General features: G+C 39.3%; 1 pseudogene; it reads right to left on the reverse strand.

Moving 5' to 3' along the window:
• Positions 1-5,109: 5,109 nt before the first annotated feature.
• Positions 5,110-20,196, reverse strand: LOC142149718 (galactose-3-O-sulfotransferase 4-like; annotated as a pseudogene).
• Between the last annotated feature and the right edge of the window lie 966 nt (positions 20,197-21,162).

The raw sequence follows: 21,162 nt of genomic DNA on the forward strand, positions 1-21,162 counted from the left end.
GCCGTTAGTGTCAGTGCCTCATTACATGCCGATAAGGGGATATTTTAGCCATGACCATATAAGTGACTTTTTCATTATGTGTTACTGTTGCAAGATCAGGTTAGGGCTGCCAGAACTTCCTATGCAGCAGTCAAGTAATAGTACACCAGTCCAGTGCCTCGGTTCAAGTAGCCGCAGCTAGTTTTAATTAGCAATGTAAAATTAAAAAAACATAACATAAATTCTAGCGTGTTCGGCTCTATCTACCACAATAATGAATTCCCCTCTTGGTGGAAAGATCTAATGTCCCACACACAGAAAATAATAGAACTTACAGATAACTGTGGACGTGTCTCTCAGCAGGCCTTTGACCTGTTCCCCAGGCAGTGAGAGACTGAGGGAACAGCCTCACAGCCTTTTAACTACACACCACAGGTACAGCTCCTAATTAGCCAGCAAGTGTCTTGCAAGTTGTAAGACCCAAAATGGACCTAATGAATTGAGCCAGTCTTTCTCTCTCCATTCAAACCCCAGGGACCCTACACTAGCTCTTCATGCAGCTGAAAGGATATTTGGGAAGGTCTTTCACAAAACACAAACAATCTCCCTGGGTTTTTAAAACACATAGGACAGAAACCTAGGATATATATACCTCCTATCAATCACTTCTCCAGTGCTTCTGTCACAGTTTTCCATTGTAATAATGTGTATAGTCGACATTGTAATGATATTGTTATACATTGTTCTTGATTTGAACTCAGCTGGGTTATGTTGGGTCCAGTTCCAGGAAACAGGTGAGTGGGCTGTAGTTGCATTCAATTCCCCCTCCATTCTCTACAGGAAGTCCTGATCAGCTGAGAACTAGTTCTAATTAACAAAGTTTGTAAGAGGTTAAAACTGGAAGTGTCACTTAACCATCTTGGCCTTGACCCTCAATTAACTGAGTATGGCTCTATTGTCTCTAGAGATGCTCACTGACCCCCGTGTTTTGGTTTTGGTTTTGGTTTTGGATCTGGATTACCGTCGTGTTTTGGTTTTGCCAAACCACCATTGCGTGTTTTGGTTTTTGTTTTGGTTTTGTTTTGATTTGTTTTGCTATTTTGTTGAAAAATCAATGTTTTTGGGCATAAACTAACCAAATTTAGTGCTCCATCTGTTTCTTGGATAAGTAATGTAATTGTAAAGCTAATAAATTATCCAAAAAACAGTTTAATTCCTGATAGGCCTTCATTAATTCTATACACAAACCAGATTGTCTGTCTCTCCATCTATGCATATTGGCAATGCAGCCATCGTCTTTGGGTGTATATTACACCCTATACTTATAGTTAAATATGTAAATAAATGGACAAAGGCAGTTTGGTTTCTGTCTCTATAGGCCCACCTCCACTTGTAGAATATAGTAAAAAATTCAGCCGTTATAGACTGTACAATATTAATTGAAATGGACAAGGGCAGTTTGGGCTCAGTGTGTGTATGACACTCTACCCATAATGAGAAAGTGCCAAAACAGCAGCCTTTCAAGACGGTACGTGATATGAAAATGCCCCAAGTCCGTTTCCTCTTTGGGGGTAGATTGCACCCTACACTTAAATAGAAAGTTTTAAAAAGATGTTATCATCATCATCTTCAGCTTCATCCTCACCCTCATCAGTGTGTACATCATCGTCACAGACTATCAATTCATCGCCGCTTGAATCCGCCATTAGGGAACAGTCAGTGCTTGGATGTCTTTGATGGTGAAGGCCTTCCTCGTGGAAGATGTAGTTCATTTTTATAAACATCATTTTCTCCACAATTTTGGGAAGTAACCTTCTATGGCGATCACTGACTAAGTTCCCGGCTGTGCTGAACACTCATTCAGAGTACACACTGGAGGGTGGACAGCTTAGGTATTGCAAAGCAAGTTTGTACATGGGTTTCCAAATGGCCTGCTTTTCTTCCCAGTAAGGAAAGGGACGGTCTAACATTTCCATATCAATTACCTCTTGAAAATAATCCACCACCATCCTTTGCATGTTAATACTCATATTGGATGGAGTTAAGGGCAAGGTCACACATTTTTTGGAAAAATCCTTCAAACCAGCCCAGATGTTAAACTGTTCTGGTCTGCCCTCTGCGTCTTCCCTGCTTCTTTTAGGAAAATTTAATTTTTTACGAGCAGCAGCTGCTTGAGAAACTGAAGGAGGACTCGTCGTCATGCCAAGGCCCAGTTCAGCGGACAACTTGCCGAGCAATAGCTCCTTGCAAAAGTTCACATCTCGTTCATTTTGAAGCAAAGACTCAATGTAGGTCTTAAACCTTGGATCAAGCACAGTGGCCAAAACGTACTGATCCGGGCTCAGGATCTTAATAAATCGAGGATCATTGTGAAGCGAATTAAGTACTTGATTGACAAGGCCAACATACTTTGCGGAATTGCTTGCTTTCATCTCCTCCCTCAGTTTCTCAAGCTGCTTTTCCAATAGTCTAATTAAAGGAATGACTTAGCTCAAACTATCAGAATCTGCACTCACTTCACAAGTCACAACTTCAAATGGTTTCAGCACCTTGCACAGCACTGAAAGGATTACCCACTGTGCAAGAGTGAAATACATCCCCCCTCCTTTCCCAATGTCATGGCTTGTGCAAATACGCTTGGATGGCTTTGCGCTGTTCCTCCATCCTCTGAAGCATGTACAGGGTGGAATTCCACCTGGTTACCAACTCTTGCTTAAGTTGCGTAATAAATTGTCAGCTGTATAGTGAAGCCGGTGATACAAAGAGTGGCCTGCCTGTGACAAATGTTACGTAGTGGTGTACATGCTGCTGCTGTTCCTGCTGGTGAAGGTGAACGACCAACCCAGTGGGCTGTCACAGTCATATAGTCTTTGGTTTGACCACTTTCACTTGTCCACATATCTGTGGTTAAGTGGACAGTGGGCAGAATGGTAACATTTTTTTGGTTGTTTGTTTTTTTACCTGATTTAACAAGACTATGTACTTTTACATCGCCTCTCACAGATGACGTACTGGGAACACTACCATCAGGACTGGTGATAGAACCTGGTTGCTGATTCTGCTCATATGTGGACTGCTTTCAATCCATTTTAATGAACCCAATGCCCTTGTAGTGAAAAAAAATTGTCTTATATAGATACTGCTGACAAATATGAGTTTTTTTGAGAGCCAGAAAAATTAGTGTAAAACACTGGGGAATATTGGACACCCCAAAAGCACTTGGAGTGCAAAATATTGTTTAAGATATTGCTGACAAATATGACTTTTTTAAGACAGCAAGAAAAATTTGTGTAAAACACTGGGGAATATTGGACACCCCAAATCACTTGTACTGCAAAATGTATTAGATAGATACTGCTGACAAATATGACTTTTTTTGACAGACAGAAAAATTAGTGTAAAACACTGGAGAATATTGGACACCCCAAATCACTTGTAGTGCAAAATATTGTATTAGATAGATACTGCTGACAAATATGACTTTTTTTTACAGCAAGAAAAATTAGTGTAAAACACTGGGAAATATTGGACACCCCAAATCACTTGGAGTGCAAAATATTGTTTTAGATACTGCTGACAAATATGACTTTTAAGACAGCAAGAAAAAATAATGTAAAACACTGGGGAACATGAGACACCCCAAAAGCACTTGGAGTGCCAAAAAAAGAAAAAAAAACCCTCCTCTATCCTTTTCTACTACTGCTCTAACAATTGCAAAATGTAATAATATTATAATTGTATAGAATAGAATAGAAACAGTTATGTGTACACTAATTGCTCTGTCCCTGCGCTAATATAGCCTGTGACCTAACCCTGCTCTCTCCCTCTGTCAAATGGCGATGGATTTTTGTGGAGGCGGGTATTTATGCTTTTCAAATCTCGCGAGAACCGATTTCAGAAATACGAATACGTCACGATGACGTTCTGCCTCGATTTCGATTCCGAATGGGTGGGAGAGTACCGAGCCTGCTCGGCTCGGTACTCGGATAGGCTAAATTCGGATGGATTTGGATCTCGGGGAACCGAGCACGCCCATCTCTAATTGTCACTATGCAGACACCTTGGAGCCAGATAAACGCAGTATCTTCACATTAATATCGAACAAGTTCCAGACGTTCGTCTCTTAGGCAAATCGGACAGTTCATTCCTGGTTTTGTTGTTGCCAGTTGGAGAAATAACTGTCACTTTCTGTCTTCATTTTCCATTATGTCTAAATTTCTATAGGATTATTTCCTGGTAGTGCAGTCATTTACTGACCACTCACACTGATATTTGGAAAATTGCAGTGTGTGTGGCTAGATTTACAGAGTGATTCACATGACTGGAATTTACAGCAATTTTAACGTGGACACTTTCCCTATAATGGAATGCTGTTTCATTGAAGAAAGGACATCACAGTCTTGTGGTTTCAGTCAGGGTGTATCCAACTGCCAACCCTAACAGGCCATATTATCATATTCTATAATCAATAATTGAATGGTAGCAGTATAGAGTTGGATGTAAGTCTATTTGCACTCACATGCATTTTGTCACACTGAGCATGCACATAACTTATTACTTATGCACAAGCCCTATTTAGAGTTGAGCTTATCTTATACTGTTGTTATCTTGCTCTTGGAAAAGTTGGCCTGGGGCACTTACGTGTAAGTTCAGTACAGTAGAGACATGAAAATTCTAGTCATCCATGCCCCTAAGAGAAGCACAATTTTGACTTTCTTATATCTTTAAGATACAACTTTTAGGACGCATATATTGCACATACCATAAACCTGGTACAGGTTTTGGAGTTGATTATGATGATGATGGGCATATAGATAGCACAAATGGGCAGACTTAGCACACCATCATCATGATTATTAATGTATTGTCTACAGTATATCAATGTCTTATACTTTCCATATATTTCCTGAAATCTTACTATAACTCGACGTGTAGGAAGACATGAAGGGGAATTGAGGACACAGAATGTGATTTCCCAGCCTTTTCATAATAAACAGTGACTTACAGACATGTGTTAATCAATCAAAGTTGGTATTTTTCCTAATAGTTGACAGATCCACTTTAAAGAGTTCATATTTTTAACCTTGTGTCTCAAGAGAATGTTGGCTACTTTCCTCATCTGTGGTCCTCTCACTGACCTATTGCTCTTGCAGGAGTAACTGCTAGGTCTGACCCATTCTGTGTCACCACTGGAAACTGACGTGCATGTAATAGATCCATGTACTGCAGCTCTGGAGTCACCATTTTAATACAACGTGCACTGATATAGGGTGGAAGATTGGTCCTTGCAGCCCACCCTAGGATCTTCTCCTCTCCAGCTTGATATGGCTTAAAAGCTTTGTCTTTTATCTCTTCTACTCCAACAGGCTCCAAGCTCTCAAGACAAAGTTCAGCCAACTGTTGTCTTCTTTCTCTCAACCTGCTCACCTCGTTGTCCATCTTTACCCTCCCAAAATGTTCAATTTTCTCCCAGAATGTACGGTAAAAGTAAGAATAGAGGTACCAGTCAAGATCATTCCATGCCCTTAGTTGTTCTACTTCTCTTTGTTCCAGTGACCTGGAGGTCCCACGGATGTTGAGTTTAAAGGTCACCACATCATCAAGCTCCCAACATAGCTCCTCTTTCAAGAAGATCATGGATTCATCAAAGTACTCGGCCAGAAGAACCAAGTTAAAAGTAGCCTCCACTGCCTGGATTCCTGCTCTTGCAAGATCTTCCGTAAAGGGGGCATCAGGATTATGTCCTAGATCAAACCACAATAGGTTGTGGGCATATTGATTGGATTTCTCTCCCTGTCGATAGTAGTGTGATGCATTGGAAATAAATGCTGTGAAATTAGGTGCCTTCTTGAAAGCAGATGAATCAAAACGATAGTAGGAGAAAGCGGACTCTGCCATTGTAGCTGGATCCCGAAGAATTGTGAAATAGAAGGAGTCTGAAGGCATCACCTTCCGAACCTGGGAAATAAATAAACTTTGTTTTATACAGGTTTTTGTGTAATTATTTCATGGTAGATGTGCACAATGAATAGCAGCAGGTACAATCAATATGTATATAGTTCTATTAGAAGTCTTGCAGATTTATGCTACCACTCTTATACAATAAGCTTTGCTGCTCACTATTAGGACTCTTCCTGTATCTTGCATGTGGCTTCAGTACCTCAATTCCACCAGAGCTGCTGCTGTTTTGGCCCTAAAATTTACACCACTCCTGTATGAGTTAATCTCCTTACCTGATTAGTACCAGCACCTGATCCACTGCTTCATATACCTGCCTCTATCTGTGTTCTGTGCAGTTCATCGTTTGTACCTGGCTGCTGCTTGTCCCCTGGTTATAAACTGTCCAGTTTGCTTTACTGCTGTCTGATCTCTCAATGTGATATTCTGCCTGATTACCAAACTCTTCTTGTTTGCCTGTTGCCCTGACATCTGTCTGATTACTAGATTATATTTGTTCGCTTGTGACCCTGACCTCTGCTTGGTTACTGGATTTTGCTTGTACGCTTGTAGCCTTGACCTCTGATCCTTGATAAAATTCACAAGCAGAATGAAATGCGTTGAGGATATTTGAAAGACTACAGCCACCATAGTTGTGCATTCCACTGCTGCCTTAGCCTTACTTCCGGGTTATACACGCAGCAGTGCAAGCTATCTACAAACAAGCTCAGCAAGTCTGGACACATCGGTGTCTGAATTCTGGAACATAAACAAAAAACCTGCACTAGGGATAAGTAGGGTAAAAATACCATTGATTCCGTATGTTGGTTCCTGCAAGCTGGCTCCAGAGACTCAAAAAATTAATCAAAAGAGCTATATCACATTTCAATATCTGCACGCATCCTGAGACATTGCTTTTGGTTTGTTTGTTGTTTTTTTTTTTTGTGTTTTTTTTTATTTATTTTTTTCCATTACTTTCTATATTTTGTTATCATTTATTTTTTGTCCATTCATATTTCTACCTTATTTAATTTTTTACATGAATATATATACACATTTCTGGTTATATGATAATTGTTGCGCCCTCCTCCTTCACGTAATAACTGCTATATTTTATGAGGTGCTATATTTTATGAGGTGCTGCATATTTATCTTTTGAACCATTACTTGGAACCTATTGCTTCTGTTTACTATTCCCGCCATTCATCACACCTGTTCATATTTGTATATAGGAGTATTCCTGTTAATTCTGCTACTGAAATCAGCATATTCCATGAACTGAATCTTTGTTCACATATTCTGCCTTAATAAAGACATTTGTTTTTTACATCTGTAGCCTCACATGTAATTGTTATTATCCTTTTTTGTTTTTTATATAAAGAGCCAACATATTTATCAGGGGTTTGCTTTACAAGTAAATTATATAAAGTGACTTCAGGGATACCGGTAAAATAATAATAATGTATAATGCACCCAACACTTCTAATACACATATTTAGATTGGTAGCCCTGACCTAGAGAGATTCTGTTCAATACAGTCCACATGAAGACAATCAGTAGAACACAACACTGTGGTGTTACCTCTGGGAGGTTGAAGCGCATGTGGTGGCACAGGATGTCATACTGCAGCCTTGTGGAGGCATTGAACCCTTTCACACTGTGAGGGTGGAAAAGATTGGGATAGTTGAATTGGTATTTGAAAGGCAAAGCGAAGATTAATTTGTTTCTGTCTCCATAACGATGCAGAAGATTCACTATGGTGCTGCCAGCTGTTTTGTGGGTCTTTAGAAACACAATGTGCCTTTTAGCCTGGCAGGTCAGAGAAGATGATGGAGGCATCAAGCCCAGATCAACCGTCTGAGGGGACCTGACAATGGATTACAATATTTTATATCTCAGTATACAGGTCAGCACATATATTTACACAAACCTTTAAAGACATAGAGATACATAGCATGGCTCTAGCAGAAATATTACTTTTTTTTTGGTTGTGTCATGGAATAAGTAATGTTTTTGATTAGGAAATTTTAGCATTGATCAACACAAAATTTTATTTTCCTAATTTTTTAGAAACATAGAATTTGACGGCAGAAAAGTAATGCTTGGCCCATTTAGTCTGCTCATTTTTTAACCAGTGGTAATCTCAAACCCTATTTAATCCTTTATTCTTTGTAAGGATATCCTTATGTCTATACCAAGCACATTTAAATTCCTCTACTGTATTAGCCTCTACCACCTCTGATGGGAGGCTATTCCACTTATCCACTACCCTTTCCGTGCAGTAGTTTTTCCTCAGATTTCCTCTGAACCTACTTCCCTCCAGTGTCAGTGCATGTCCTCGTGTTCTAATACTTCTCTTCCTTTGAAGAATGTTTCCCTTCTGCATCTTGTTAAAACCCTTTCTGCTACTGATTCCTCTCCCTATACAACTAAGCTTCTGCCGTACCTTTCTCACTGCTTTGCTACATTGCTTACCTGCCTTTAAGTCACCTGAAATAGTGACTTCTACATCCCTTTCCTCCTCAGTAGTTTTCATTATAGTGCCATTAATACTATATTTAGCCTTTGGTTTTGAGGCCCAAATGCATGATTTAGCATGTTTTGGTATTAAACTGTAGTTACCACTCTCTTGACCATCCCTCTAGTCAACCTAGATCATCACTCATTTGTTTTACCCCTCCTAGTGTGTCTACCCTGTTGTATGTCTTTGTGTCATCTAAAATACCTTCCCCAATACAGATATTAAGAAACACTGGTTCAAGTACAGATCCTTGGGGTAACATTTCCCTCCTGTGAATGCTCTCCAACTACTATAACTCTCTGTTTCCTATCCTGCAACCAAGAGCTTATCCATTCAACCATCTTAGAATCTGATACCAAACTTTTGAGTTTATTTCCCACGATAGCGTGGGAAATCCCCATAGAGTAAAAATATAGTTAGCGGCTGTATTATACTCATTACACTGTACAAGCAGAAGTCCGTTCATTTGGGATAAGGGTTTATTTTTTCACAAGCATGTTCCAGTTTTGGAATTACAAATATTGGGTTCATCATGACCCGAAGATCTGAAGCCTTCATTCAACATCAATCTACAAATATGGGGATCTATGTTACCCGAAGATAAGAAGATGTAATTTAAGCATAGACATTTTGAAATACAAATATTTTGGGACATGGTTGACAAGCAATTTTGGATTAAAAGCTGCTGACAAAAGAAGACATCATATTGGTGAGTATATGGGGTTTTATTATTTTTTTATAAATTAATGTGGTATTAAAGAGATTGTGTTATGCATTTATTGTTTTTTGGTTTTTTTTTTACATTTTTGTGGTGTTAAACAGGGTGTGGTGGTTTTTTAACATTTTGTATTGTGGAACTACAGGTCACCACCAGTCATGGGTGTCCGGCCATGTTGGCACTTGTGGTTCTCTAACTGCCAACATGAACTGGCTGCCATAGGTATGCTGGTGTTTCTAGTTATACAAGCATCAGCATGACCAGACTTTTTATGGCACCTTGGCATGGCTGGGACTTGTAGTTTCACAAATAAAAATAGCGTCTGTTTTTTTTTTCTCAATTTAATCATCATTATTATTCTACACCCACCATCCAGAGGTGTAGAAAGTGCTCTTGTGCTTTCAGCACTGGGCTGGTTATTCCTAGAGGGGTGGCTCACATATTCTTTATTTTGTGGACCCGCTCCCTAGGGAATTCAGCCCAATGCTATACAAGCTGGGGTTGGTTGTCATTATGGCAGGGGGGACCTTTGCCATGTGTCCCCCTGCTATAGTGCCATCCACCCCGGCTGGTTTGCTTGGTGCTGGTTGCATGAAAATCGGTAGGACCCTTCGTAAATGTTTCCCTGATTTTCACGCAACCAGCAGTAGGCTGGCAGCACTAGGGTTAATAGTGGTTGGACGAGGGGACCCCACACATTTTTTTTTTTAACATTTATCTATTTTCTCAACTTTTGACAGCCACCGGGACCTCCGGCTGTATAAGCAGACCAGTGTAACAGTGATATGTTTACTAATCTTGCAGCTAGGAAGCAGCGTGTTGTCTATGCCAATTTTAACCTCAACAGGGGAGAGTTAGCTAAACACGGGAGAGTTGGCTAAACACGGGAGAGTTGGCTAAACACGGGGGAGTTGGCTAAACATGGGCGTGTGTGAAATACCTGCAAATCGTGAAAGATGACCAGTGATTTTCGAGGTCAGAGCAAAAAACGCAGCTTAATACACTCGCACCTTGGGGACTAAAATCGTGGGATATCATTTGCGATTTGCTGCAATTTTTAATCTCTGAAAAACATCAGAGCTTGATATATTTATCCCCAGATCTTCATCCAAACGTAAAATTGGCCAATGCTTTTGAATTTAGCTGACATATTCCATGAGTCAGTTTAAGATCGATTTTTTTAGATATCACGATCAGAAAGGGAGCTGATGGTAAATTACAAACTGATCTCTTTCGCAAAAAAACTGCGACAAACAGTTTTTTCCATAGACAGAGTTCTCACTTTCCCTCGGTAGTTACTAATATTCCCAAGGGAAAGTTTCCTAGAATTAAGTGGAACTGCTCCAACCCAGAACATTTTACCATCATGACTAAAGAACAGAGTGCTAGACTTAGAGAGAGGTTATAGTCATAGGTCTATTAAAAGAGCACTAAGAGAAGTGGAACAGAAAAATCAACAAAAGTTGATCTTTCCCCCCCAAAAAGTAACTAACACCAATGAGGTGAGGTTCGTTGGAGATTTCTGTAACGAGTGGAAAATTATTAGATCTAAAAGTCAATAGCATTGGGCAATTTTACGTTTAAATGAAACAAAGAATTCTTGAGCATATTGACTCCACTAGAAATGATCAACGTGATATAGACTGTTTCAAACAACTAATGCCAGTGGATAGACACTTTCTTGTACATCATAAAGGCAATGCTAGTGCCTTGAGGTGCTACGGAATAGATAAGATAACGTATTTTTAGGCAGAAGGAGTTTTGAATTATTTATAATAAACACATTTTATATCACTGTGTCTTATATCACTCATTCATTAGTCTTACTTTATAATTTGTTTAAGCACTTTCTAATTATATAAAATTAAAATCTTTGTTTTGTTTCACATTATGTTTGGATGTTTTTATTTGATTTTCTCACAATCACAGATATACCTTAGTGACTTACCTTCACATTTTATTTTCAATTGATAGGTAATATAATCATATTACATAGCAGGCTTGATTTTTGTCACCTTGATCATAGGCTCTAATATACTATGTTATATAAAATGAACATAACATTATACAAAAGCATATATAAGAATATATAATAAAAGAAGTTGTAAATACAATAATTATTACAGAATGAGAATAAAAACAAATAAAAATAAATATAAAATATCAAATTTAAAAAATAATAAGAAAACAATAAATAATAAAAAATACAGAATATTTTACCAAGAAAAACAAAAGGACATACATAAAAGTAAAATAACAAACATGATAAATAAAATATAAAAACTAATAACATAATAAATATAGAACATATGCATAATGTAATGTTTAATATTGTCGATTCATTTTGTAAATATTATTATGTTAATATGAGATCATGCAATACAGTATTACATATAGTCTTCCCACTTTGTCTTAGAAGCCTTACAAGTTATGCTAGAAGATGGAACGTTGACATCCCACTTTATAAATCATGCAACCATTATTGAATTCTTAAAATATGTCCACTTATTTGATGTGTGTTTCCAATATAAGAAATAAAATCTCTAAATCCTTCTCATAAGTTATCAAAACAGTATTCTGTTAGATGATTAGGTTCTTCCCTAAATGGATAGTTCGACTTTCAATCTAGAACTCTATGTTTGGATTGGCTAGAAGTAATATAAAAGAAACCCATGGGCGACAATCGTGTTACCCTTCGGAAAAGCTGAAGGTGAAAAATAAATCGGGCGTGATGACATCATCCGTGACGACACAGATCCGGAAGTGTTAGCCGATAGCTGCTGTGTAGCCGCAGTACTCAGCAGGCAATTGTTTGCTAAACCTACCGTCTCTGTTTATAAATGGTATAACCATGTGTTCTGAGCCAGTATATAAAGGGTCTTTGAATACATATCAGTACATAAATGTTCCAGAACAAAAGGTAACATAAGCTATGTCTCTGCCGTTCTATCAGCCCTCCAGAAGATAGGAATCACACTCAAATCCAGTCCATTTGGTCTCACAGACCCTAGTATAGGAGGCATTGTGATTGTAATAGAGATCTGGAGACTCCTATTCATTTATATGTTTGGTTCATGGAGATATTATTATGGATAGATTCTCCAGTTATTAGAACTAACATTTGGATAAATGTAGAGCTCAGAATAAATGAGGCATATATTTAGTATGAACTGCCTAGTGATACAATATTATTAAGATCCAATGCTAATGTACACAGTACAGTGATTCAGTTGGACCACTAACATAAGAAATTTTGCTGCACATATAGGACATTATTATCTGTCAGATTATAAAATGCAGCACTCTGTTATCCACAAATAGGACTATGTGGCACACATGATATTGGCATGACTTACTAGGAGTGATCTTGCTCCATTAATTTACAAAACATAGTCCCATTACTTACCACTATAATTATCTCACACTCCTCTTGAGGGCGATTCCACTCCTTTGCTAACTAGAATATTAGGCTGTGGCAGAAGATACTAAATATATAGAGCAATGAGAAATACATCTTATACTTTGATCCATGCTTTATTTACCTTTTAGACTTTTAGGTTCAGATTAAAAGATATTAACTATATATTTTATATTCATTCTATATGCCATTAAATTTCAATTTGAGGAACACAAAACATACCTTTGACATGAGGTTTGGATTAGCTTCCTACATCAGTGGAATGTAGACTCACAGGGATTATGCAACATCACTGAAATGGCCATATTTGGATGGACGTTATTATGCCTTGTAGGGCAATAAATTATATCAGAATCCCAACAAAAGTGATCTCCACATTCCCACATAATTCAATTTGAGGTACACTGAAGGTCTGATTTGGTTTTAAATTCATTATTTTCTTCTTTTAACACACACTATCTATTGTTTTTAATATTTCGCCAACATTTGATCTCTGGAAAAAAGGCGTATTTTGCCAATCAATGAGAATATTAATGTGGATCTTTCACAATAAATTTTATTTGCAAAGAATAGACTAGTGGATTTGAGTATCTTCTCTCTATATACTTAGACCTTACTCTAATCTTTTGTATTACGTGATTAAATCTATTTTGGAGGAGCACCCCCTCAAAGACAAAATTGGTACAACACTCTGATCTGTCTTTAAATGAGGTTAGTCCCACTGCTTGTGCGATAACCACTTCCCTTTCTATGTAATCTTAAGATGAGGTGCAAAAACGAGGAGCCAAGCAGAGGTCAAAACCAGGAAATCAAACAGGATTCATAAACAGGAAAACCAGCAGCAGAAAAAGCAACAGATGAACTAGCAAAGGCTGATGGGACAGGAGACTTAAATATGCCAGGAACAGGTGCAAAGCATCCTGGTGTAATGAGCTTAGCTCTGTCAGGTAGAAGAGCCACAGTGGTCCCTCTGATGAAATAGTTACTGCAAGCTGGATACATATCAAGGCAAAAGTCCAACATTGTTCTTGGCAGACAGGAGCTGCAGGAGGCAGATCGTGACACCTAGCTTCTCACCCACATTTATATCAGATATTATGTCACCATTTGTAAGTATTAATTGCAAATAAAAGACAGACAATCATTGATTGCGTATGTATTGCTAAAGTACACCTAAATATCCCATGGGGAAATCATTCATTGAGTAGATATAGGAAGAAATAGCGTTCAGAGAGTAAGTCCAGGAGCATGCTCATTAGGTATTCCTGGTGTTCACCACTCTCCAACTGTCCCTGATGAAGCCTGGATACTACTCTTTAAATTGGGGCCTTTTGCTTTGCAGGTTCATTGGCTGTTACCACAGTGCAATCACTGAGCACTTCTGCTGCACCCTTTAACTGATATTCTGGATACCTGAACATTGGCTAAACTTCTTATGGACTTCGATTGTCCATGGCTTTGTTATGTTATTTGGACTAGGTTTTTATGTGATCCAGCTACTCCAGGCTTGTTTTATGCTGAGCATATCTGTAAGTATTCCTAGTGTGTTCCTATATGCATTTGTAATACCCTGCAAATCACAGGTATATTACTGTATGCTCTCAGTCAGAAAACTACAATTCTCCATAGTGTCTCTTGGAATTTAAGTGCAAATTGCATCTGCTATTTTGGGATGGGCAAACTGCAGTGAATGAATTACAAGTTTCCAGGAGATTCTTTGGGGAAAAGGGAAGAGTCAAAACAGACTTGCTAGTGAGAGAAGTGATGTGTGACTGCTGGCTGAGCTAATGATTTATCTTCCCACAAAGAGCCACTGAATGCTGTGGCTGAATTGATATCCTGAGGGATATTTGCAGCCAGTCCAAAAAGAAACACCTTTGTAGTACAGGAAAAGACCTAGGTTTATTTTGTTTTACTATGTTCAAGTTATTTAGGAAAACAACAAACTGTGTTAATAAAACCTCTGACTGGGACTGTAATATTGCTATTGAGATGTATTATAGCACAGTCTAAAGGAAGAGTTTGTTCCAGCCAAATGAGATGTATTTAAAGTTATCTGAGAGAGCAATCATTTACCACAAGAGTTTGTCTATATTGCATCAGAAGTTTGATTCTGTTGTGAAACTGCCTAAAATGGATGCTAATGAGACAATTGCAAGTTTTTAACCCTACAGTTGCTTGGAGAGAGTTGCTTGTTCCATTAGATGGATTGCTAAGTGGACACTGAGTCTTTTATCCTGGAAATTGTTTATTGTGCAGAATTGCCATTGCTTACGGAGCTCAGGAGTCACACATGTATCAAGGTGACTACTGATTTCAACTTGTACAAGTTGAAATCAGCTGACACATGAAATAAACTTTGTTTAAACCTGTGGTTTACAATTTAGCCCCTTGGGTTTTGTATATTGTAAAGTAACCTTAGTCTACAGTCATTTCTTCTAAAGCATCTTACCTGAGCCAGTTGGATTAATCCATGTTGCATCTCTACTGATTTTTGTGTGAAAGTATAAGCTGTCTAATTGCACTAAAAGATTGTGATTGATTGCTCTATATTATCTGCTACCGCAGTGTTAACTCATAGCAACTGTTTGTCTCCTAGAGTATCAATCCAGTGAAATCTATTTCACTGAAGCACAGTGTCTAAATTTAAAGTGGGATATATTTTTTCACTGACCTATGTGTGGTGTTTATTTATGTTTGCATATTAGTGAACCAATATTCCTAAAATGTTATTTATTTTGTGACAGGTTGAATAACATTGAATGTTGACAGTATTGTAGTATTACTTCCCTGCAGCACCGCTACTTATCTTCTTCTGTAGTAAAACCTTATGCCACAAGCAAAGAGAATAAACCTATAAGTTTATACAGTTACAGCCTTGTCTTCCTTACAACACTACATTAGGGACCTTTGCCTCTCTACCATAATACCAGGCCTGTAGAATCCTTCCTTATACTACTTATGGGGTGCCAACAATCCGCTCCGTTACACATTTCCTATGTTTCTGTGACTGTGTGTCTTCAATCCTGTGAATGTCCAGCCTCAATGATTCTAGCCTTGTTTTCTGCCCAGCATATTATCATTGTTTTACTGTATGCAATTCCTAAGCTCCTGTAACTACAATATTTTATTCAGTCCTGCTATTGCTCAGCTTGGCTATGTTTTCTGCACAGCAAAGTACTAGTGTGTTCTTGCATGCAATTCCAAAGCTCTTTTAGCTACTTTGTCTTCAGTCCTACTATTGCTCAGCCTGGCCTTTAATCCTGCTCAGCATATTTCTAATGTGTCCCTGTACCAGTGGATTAGCCCTGATTTTGTTTAGCCTGGATACTTGTATTACTCCTGCTACCTTGTCCAGCTATTGAGATCCATGAACTGAACACATTTATCATTATTCTGTATCTGTAACTGTTTTCATCAACTGTTTTATCTTAACATGACAAAGGGTTGCTTGTGCCACCTATTCCCAAGAGGAGTCTGTTGATGTCAGGAGTCAGTGCTCATACTGTGATCACTGAGTTGCAGCCTCTACAGAGTGAGCCATAGGGTGAGTTGTAATTTTCAGCAACTTTGTTGATCATTTCATATTTGTTCAGACGTGGTTCTGAAAGGCTGTTAAGGACCAGCTGCTGGCAATGAGCGGTAAACACATGATGCTCGTTATCTCATCTTTAGTCCTATGTAAGCAGCTTCCTCAGAGCAACTGCCAATTTACTGAGTTTATAACCGTGTACCAGTATTGTTAAACTAGTGCTATTACTCTTGGGTTGTTTACCTGTGTTTGATGGTTTGGCTTGTTACAATACCCTTTGGCTGTGAATGCCTATCCTTGCGAATGTTAACCCTTTAGGCTATTGATGCCTACCCTGCTGGCTCTTGACCCCTGAATATCTTCTGGACTCTTCTTTGGGCTGAGATCCATTCTCCCCTATAGAAAAAACCCTAACGCCTTAAGGTAATAAGTCTGTATATACTGACCTGCAAATTGGAATTCACCAGTTAAAACTCTGTCTGTTACAAGGTTTATCAGGTCCCTCAGTTGGGTAGTGCATTTCCAAAACGATGTCATGAAATTAGCAGGGATGGCCACTATCTGGTATTGGCACAACTGAACAGGGAGGTGCGATGTCTAAAGTACCCTTGGTATTCACTAGGGACCCGCCAAAGAAGTTTGGACTTTTCTGCAAAACGGTACACAGGTCAGGGTTCTCCGAGTCAGTCACCAGTGTAATTACAAAAGTACATAGGTGTAGTCAAACAACTCAGGTCAGAACCAGCCCGGCAGGACAATACACAGGGAAGATCCAGAGAATAGTCAGGACAAGCCAGGAGTCAAGACCAAACTGAGCAATAAAGCACAAAATCATAAACCAGGAGAATAGTAGAAGGAACTTCCGAATCAGAACCGAAAAATGCAGTAGTCAGGAATCACAGGTAAGTGCTGGAGCAAGTAGTGACCCATTACTCTGGCACCCTAGTGCCAGAGTATTGGCACCTATTTATGCAGCAAGGAGAGGATTCTGGTGGACAGTCACAGCTGACCACCGTCAGGTGTGTGAAAAAAACTTCTTGTAGCCTAGCAATGGGAAAGCGTCCCGGTGTAAGGCAATGGGGCTGTCTGGGGAAGACAGACGGCCGTCTCCTACGCCTAGAGTCAGGGCAGAGATGATGCCTGACACAAGAGATTCACTATGAAAAACATTCAAAGCAAATCCGTAAAATACATTATTGAAAGCACCAGTCAGGGAATGGATATATGAAAATTTCAAAGACTTTTACTATCACCAAGAACACTGTCTAGTCCATCATAAACAAATAAATGTAATATGGCACAAGACTTAACTTGTCTAGACCAGACTGTCGTCTATGACTGAGCATTTATTCAAGAGAAGCATTTGTTATGGAGACAATGAAGAGGGCAATAACAATGTTGACAAAAAAATAGTCTTCCATGTCAGAGTTAGGAGAAATTGTCTGCTGGACAATAGAGCTGTTACTGCCCACGACCACCAAGATGAGCTTTTAGAACAGTTAGAATAGAGATATTCACCTTTAGCAGCCGTCTTTACTGTAGAGCTTTATGTGCCGACAGGTACTCAGATGCCCCCAGGTCTTATTCTCAGAGTAGTAAAAGCTCATCAAAGATGGAGCCGGGGGTGCTAGCCCAAACTGGAGCGGGTGGTCAGTTGCAGGTCAAGGTCAGGAGTCCGAAGCAAACAGGTAAATCGATATCCAAGCAAGGGTCAGGGTCACAGGCGAAACAACAAAGACCAGAATACAAGCCAAAAGGTATGGGCAACAGGCAAACAGGCAAGGTCCGGAGTACAAGCAAGGGTCACAACAGTAGATCAGGCAGACAGGAATCAAACAGTAGGTCAGCACAGCACAGCACTGGAAATGCTATAACCGGCAGGGAGGTCCAGTCCTCCCTGCCTTAAATACCCAGAGCAGCCAATGAGATCCAAGCATCCCAGCCTAAACTAATCAGCCACTGGAGGCTGATAATAAATTCCTCCCTAATATGCACATGCCCGACTCATCTACCCGCCAGGACGTGGCGTTTGACAGCTCGGCGCCTGGCTGTTGCCTTGCCAACAGTTGGCCAGAAACCGTAAGTGATGTCCCGGTCGTCAAGTAGATGGCTTGGACCCCAAGGACAGAGTAGAGCGAGACGTGGCAGCTATGGACAGAGCCGCGGCTCGTAACAAGAGCAGACACTTTCCAACTCAGCACAATTAACCCATTAGATGAACTGTGCTCAATCAGTGTAAAAAATTTATAAAAAATTATTTTAAGAGAAACAATTACATGCTCATATATGTAATGTTAAACATACATATTTTTTAATAAATGCAATAATATATATAATGGTACCACATATGAAAATACCATTATATTCTGTTATTTAGGGCTTGAAACAAATCTTAAATGAGATTGTGCAGCTATCCATGAAGACTGCAATCAGGTGTGCTAATTGTGAGCGCCATTAGGGTTATTTAATTTTACTTTACAAATCTGCGCTTTATAGCAGGGTGGCATCATCACTATGCATCATCCTACTGTGAAGCATGGTGACAAGATCATAATGATGTGGGACTGTTTCTCTGCTGACAAACTTTTCCTAAGGCACTTAGTACTTGCCATGAAGATTTATACTGCAGCAGGGAAATTATTTAAATAATACAGTGAAAGCAATTGAAAAGGTTTAAATCTTATAAAAAATCTTTGGTCTGTTTGTTTATCTGTCTGGTTATGTGTTCGGACACCCCTGCACCGCTTGGGATGAAACCAACACAAGATCTGGACAGGTTTTAGCGGAATTAGTGTCCCAGTTAGACCTCCCGTTGGTGTACACTGGCCAAAACTTTGACCTGGGGAGCCGATTCTTTCCACTGGATGTATTTGGTTTGCTTGTATTTGGACACTCCTGCACCGATTGGGATGTGAGGATTTGGACAAAAACTTAACAGACTGGTAACATTGGATCCCAGGAGACATACTAGGGGGTTGAGGTCCCGATCAGACCTCCTGTTGGTGTACGCTGGCCAGTGCTTTGACCCAGGGAGCCTGTTCTGGGCCTTCACTGGATGGACTTGGATGACATTTAATATAAAAACTCTCATGAGTGCGTTGGAAGAGCTGCTAAGCTGCTAATTATTTTTAAAAGGTTGACAGTTACATCCAACTCACTGATAACTTAATAACTTGAAGATTTAAACCTGGACAATGCCGGGTACTTCAACTAGTATAAAATAAATCAATGTCCAGAAGTGTCCTAGACCTAAATGTTGTTGAGAATCTGTGCAATTATTTGAAAACTCATCAATGGTCCCCATCCATCCTGATGGAGCTCAAGCAAACTTTCAAAGAAGAATAGGTGAAAATGACATGGTCCAAACTAGAAGATACTTCCCCAAAGACTCACAGCTGTAATTGCATTAAATGTGCTTCTACCAAATATTAAACCATATGGGGTGAATAGTTACATAATCTAAAAAAAAATTATTGTTTCTTTTGCCTTTACAGATTATTTTGTGAAAATTCACAAAAAAATCCATTATGATTCCATAATGTAAAAAAATAAAATGGGAACAATGTCAGAAATGGTGAACACTTTTCATAGTAACTGTACATTACACAAGCTATGCCAGATGAACTCATTGCTTAAGTTAATTTTGAAATATAGTATAAGAAGTCCTATTCCTTTTCCCCACAAAATACTCAAATGTTTAGGATCGTTGCTTCACATCTGTTAGAATTGCCCATAGATTCAACAAACATTTTAATAATAAAAATATAGGAAGACTGGCAATGTTTTAGGAAAATATATTAACTTAGCCCCACAGGTAAGTCACCTCTGTCACCCGCTAGCAGCTGTGAGAGCCAGTGGGCTGGATCTACTTAGGTGTTGGTCTGCATCGATTATTATATAGCATTGCAGTGGCAAAGGAGTCAAGATCATGGCATTGCAGAGATTCCTTAAATGTTGTTATATTTATATTTTTGAAACAGAACTCACCTATTTGGAAAATGGATCCCCAGAAAGTGAATTGTAAATCCAATGGTGAAAATAATAAGAACAAAACCTAGGATTTGTACTCTGTTGATTTTACCTAACTTCATTCTCCTGTAAATGAAAGAAGAAGCAAATATAAGTTAGCACAACAATGTTACAACACTAACACCACATTTTCTCAAAGGTGACTGCACTAATATGATGATGTCACCTCGGGGTAGTTTCACTAAATCCAAAATACCTCAGAGGTGTCTGCCTTATTCATAGAATGATACCCAAGAGATGGCTGCACTATTGGCAGGATTTCGTCCCATGGGACAGCAGCACTAGTGGTAGAAGTATATCCCAGAGTTGGAGTGCAGATACAATGCTTATGTGTCTTTTGCTCACTAAGAGCTTGAGACATTAAAGCACGTTATCTGCATGTTTTGAGCGTATCTTCCTCAAAATTGTTATGTACTTACGCAGAACTGGCTGATTTTGTGTTAAAAATAGGCTTACTACAGTCTACGTTTTAGGGGAGTGAACGGGGTGGGGAATGGGCGAATTAACTAAGGCAATGTACAGTAAGGGCATTCCTGTGCAGGGGACGTCCAGGTCAGCTTCCAACGCAATGAAAATGTGCTGATTTCATCCGGATATCCTGCACTAGCAAGGGGTCTAGTCTAAGTGCTTGCGTCGGGTCTGGTGGCATAACTGGACACGGCAACACTAGACAGTTGTAAAAATTAGATGTTAAAAAAAAAAGAGTGGGGTCCCCACTCCAAACGATATTAACCCTAGTGCCGGACAGTGCAAAATTGGTGGGAAAAAAGCATGGGGTCCCCCCGATTATACCAACCAGCACCAGGCAAGCCATCTGGGGCTGTTGGCACTATAGCAGGGAAACTCGCAGCCTGGGGTCTCCCTGCCATAATGGCAAACCAGCCCCAGGCTGGTCAGCACAGGGCTGGATTGCTCAGGAAGTTGGGGTCCACAAATAAACAAGTGCAGATCCCTCCTTAGGCGAACCCAGCCCCATGCTGAAAGCACTATGGCTCTTACTACAGCTCAGACTGTTAAGGCCAGCTTGA

This window comes from Mixophyes fleayi, chromosome 4, assembly GCF_038048845.1.
Source record: "Mixophyes fleayi isolate aMixFle1 chromosome 4, aMixFle1.hap1, whole genome shotgun sequence".
In the NCBI taxonomy this organism is placed as follows: Eukaryota; Metazoa; Chordata; class Amphibia; order Anura; family Limnodynastidae; genus Mixophyes; species Mixophyes fleayi.